Here is a 4,318-nt window from a genome sequence, read left to right on the forward strand (position 1 = left end):
ATATTTCTTTTAAAGCATGAATTATTTTAACAGCATGTTTTCATGAAGTATTTTACGTTCAGATTTTTATTACGCAGTATTTATTTGAATTAAAAATAAATTATAGAAATTATGCATGTTAGTTACGTATGGGTTATATGTATGGAATAGTATGCCTCCTAGACGCATTCTTGAGCGTGCGAGAGACGATGAGCCTCACTAGGAGGACAGGGAGGATCAGAGACAGGAGAGGAATGTACCACCACCCCCTCTACCAGACATGAATGCCCAGATGCTGGCTAGGATGACTCAGTTCTTCGCATAGTTTGCGGGGAACAATGCTGTGGTAGCCAGGCCGACAAGGGCCGATGCTACTTATGAGCGGTTTATGAAGATGCGTCCGAAGGAGTTTTCAGGGACGTCTGATCCCATGATTGCCGAGGGCTGGATCAAGTCCCTTGAGGTTATCTTCGAGTTCATGGAGATTGGAGATGTGGATAGAGTTCGATGTGCCACCTATCTATTTGGAGGAGATGCCCGCTTATGGTGGGAAGGAGCATCAGTAGCTTTGAACATGGCTACGTTGAGCTGGACGTGCTTCACGGAGGTATTTTACTCCAAATATTTTACTGACGAAGTGCGTTCTAGATTGACCAGGGAGTTCATGACCCTGAGGTAAGGAGACTCGACTGTTTCGGAGTTCATCCGTAATTTTGAGAGGGGTTGCCATTTTGTGCCCCTGATTGCGAACGATGTCGGTGCCAAGCTGAGGAACTTTCTGGATGGTCTGCGGCCGGTCTTGCGCCGCGATGTTAGGGTGGCTGGCCCTACTACTTATGATGTTGCCGTCTCCAGAGCTCTAGCTGCAGATCAGGACCAACATGACATCGAGAGGGATCGTCAGAGTAAGCGACCGGTTCCAGTACCACACCGTCCTCCTCCTCCTTAGCAGCAGCATCAGAATAAGAGACCTTTCCATGGTCCACCCAAGAATAGAGGACAACGACAACAGCAGCAGGGACGTACAGCCTCGAGGACCTTTGAGCACCCAGTCTTTCCCAAGTGCACACGCCACCATGTTGAGGCGTGTATGTATGGTTCCGGGAAGTGTTCCAAGTGTGGTAGTCCAGACCACTTACTGCAGCAATGCCCACAGGGGGAGTCTGCCTACCCAAGGCCGAGTCTTTGCTCTCCATGCAGCAGAGACGAACCCAGACACCATGCTCATGACAGGTATCTTAAAGCTTTAAGTTAATATTCAAAATTCATTGATTTGGGAATTTATGTTTCAGGTTGAGGTTTTGAACTTAGAATTGATGATAGGACTGCATGCTCTAATCAGGGTTATTTTCGGGAATTTAGTTTAGAAGAACTCTGACCTTTGCATGTCTATAAGTTTAGCTCTCGTAACTATTGGGTTCAACTTAGCGTTCCAATCTTTCAGGAAGAATTTTTATAGCGGGTTCAGCTACGAAAGCCTTGATAGATTCAGGGGCTACTCACTCGTTTATTTCGGAGACCTTTGCTAACTTTCTCAAGGTCAAGACCATTGGGCTAGATATAGCCTATTCGGTAGTATTGCCTTCTGGTGAGGAGATGACAGCTACTAATGTGATCCGAGACATAGACCTCGAGCTTCATGGCAACCTTGTTTATGCGGATCCGATCGTATTGCCGCTGCCAAAGTTTGATATCATTCTGTGTATGGACTGGCTACTAAGGAACAGAGTGTTGATCGACTTCTAGCAGAGATCTGTTCTAGTCCGACCGCCTGGGATGGAGCAGTTCTTATTCGAGCCAGACAGGTACTTTCATTTAACGCATTTGATATCTTGTGTCTAGGCTAGGAAGCTCATGCATAGAGGGTGTCGAGCATTTTTAGCCACTTTTATATCTGTCCCCGAGGCACCCAGTCAGTTAGCCTCAGATGTTCTGATTGTTAGGGATTTCCTAGATGTTTTTCCTGAGGACGTCTCCGGTATGCCACCTGAGCGAGAGGTGGAGTTTTCTATTGAGCTTATTCCAGGTACGGATCCGATCTGAAAAGCGCCGTACCGATTAGCACTGACAGAGATGGCAGAACTTAAGAAGCAGATTCAGGAAATTCTTGAAAAGGAGTTCATCCGCCCGAGTTTTTCTCCATGGGGCGCGCCAGTCTTGTTTGTGAAGAAGAAGGATCGTACGATGAGACTCTGTATTGATTACCGGGAGTTGAACAGGGTTACAGTGAAGAAAAAATACCCACTTCCGAGGATTGAAGATTTATTTTATCAGTTGCAGGGAGCTCGGTATTCTCAAAGATTGATCTGCGTTCCGGTTATCACCAGTTGAGGGTGAAAGATGCCGATGTTTCCAAGACTGCTTTTAGGACTCGTTATGGACACTTCGAGTTCCTTGTGATGCCGTTCGGTCTGACGAATGCGCCAGCGATCTTCATGGATCTCATAAATCGCGTATTTCAGCCGTATCTTGATCAGTTTGTCATAGTATTCATAGACGACATTCTCGTCTACTCAAAGAATCAAGAGGATCACAACAGACATCTGACCAGAGTTTTGCAGACCTTGCAAAAGCACAAGTTATTTGCGAAGTTCACTAAATACGAATTCTGGTTAGAGAATGTGGCGTTCTTAGGCCACATCGATTCTAGCAGCGGTATTGAGGTAGACCCAGCGAAAGTTGCAGTAGTCAGGGATTGGGTTGTGCCGCAGAATGCATCAGAGATCCGTAGTTTTCTTGGGCTAGCAGGATATTATTGGAAGTTCATTCAGGGATTCTCCTCTATCGCAGTTCCACTCACATCATTGACCAAGAAGAATGTTAAATTTTTGTGGAGTGATGAGTGTCAGAAGAGCTTCGATACTTTGAAGCAAGCTCTTATCTCAGCACCAGTTTTGGCCATGCTGTCAGGACCCGGCGAGTTTGTTCTGTATACCGATGCTTCGAAGCTCAGTCTAGGCGCAGTGTTGATGCAACATGGGAAGGTGATAGCATATGCTTCTCGACAGTTGAAAATCTAGGAAAAGAACTACCCTACCCATGATCTAAGGTTGGCAGCTGTGGTATTTTCCTTGAAGATTTGGAGGCATTATTTGTATGGAGAAAAGTGTCAGATCTTTACCGACCACAACAGCCTCAAGTACTTCTTTACGCAGAAAGAGCTGAATATGCATCAGAGGCGTTGGTTGGAGCTAGTGAAGGACTATGACTGTGACATTAGCTACCACCCGGGTAAAGCAAATGTAGTTGCGGATGCATTGAGCAGGAAATTCGCAGTGATGGCTCATTTGAAGATTGAGAGACCTCTTCAGTCTGAGATGCAGAGGTTTGATCTAGAGACTTATCCTCGAGGTAGAGTTCCCCGTCTATCTACCTTGACTATTCAGTCTTCCCTTCTAGATCGTATTCGCAGTGGTCAGTCAGCAGATGAACAGTTGGCAAAGTGGAAGCAGAGAGATGAGGCCAAGGGCAGTATCTTGTATGCAGTTAGCGACGGTATTGTGAGATACCGAAACAGGATGTGGGTTCCTAGCAGTGATTCTATCCAAGAAGATATTCTATCCGAGGCCCACATGTCGACGTACTCAATTCATCCTGGGAGTACAAAGATGTACAAAGACCTATAGTTGCTGTACTGGTGGCCAGGAATGAAGAAGGATATCCAGCATTTCGTATCCGAGTGTCTGACTTGCCAGCTAGTGAAAGCGGAGCATCAGAGACCAGCAGGCTTGCTCAAGCCTCTTCCTATTCTCGAGTGGAATTGGGAGAATGTTACCATGGACTTCGTGACCGGGTTGCCGAAGTCAGTCAGAGGATCAAATGCTATCTGGGTGATTGTTGATCGTCTTACCAAGTCAGCGCACTTCTTGCCTATCAAGACGACTTTCACCATGATTCAGTATGCAGAGTTGTATATCCAGGAGATAGTCCGACTTCATGGTATTCCAGTTTCTATAGTGTCTGACAGAGATCCTAGATTCACTTCCGTATTTTGGAAGAGTCTGCATTCAGCAGTGGGTATGAAGTTGTTGTTAGCACAGCTTTCCACCCTCAGACAGATGGTCAGTCAGAGAGAGTTATCCAGATTTTGGACTATCTTCTCCGTGCTTGTGTCATCGACTTTTCAGGGAGTTGGGAGTCGAACTTTCCATTAGTAGAGTTCACCTATAACAACAGTTTCCAGGCGTCTATAGGTATGGCTCCGGTTGAAGCACTGTATGGCCGTAAGTGTAAATCTCCTGTTCATTGGGATGAAGTAGGGGAGAGATCAGAGTTGGGTCCAGAGATCATTCAGCAGGCTGTCGATGTAGTAGTCAAGATCTGTGATAGGATGAGGACT

This window comes from Primulina eburnea, chromosome 7 (assembly GCF_022965805.1).
Source record: "Primulina eburnea isolate SZY01 chromosome 7, ASM2296580v1, whole genome shotgun sequence".
Taxonomy (NCBI): Eukaryota; Viridiplantae; Streptophyta; class Magnoliopsida; order Lamiales; family Gesneriaceae; genus Primulina; species Primulina eburnea.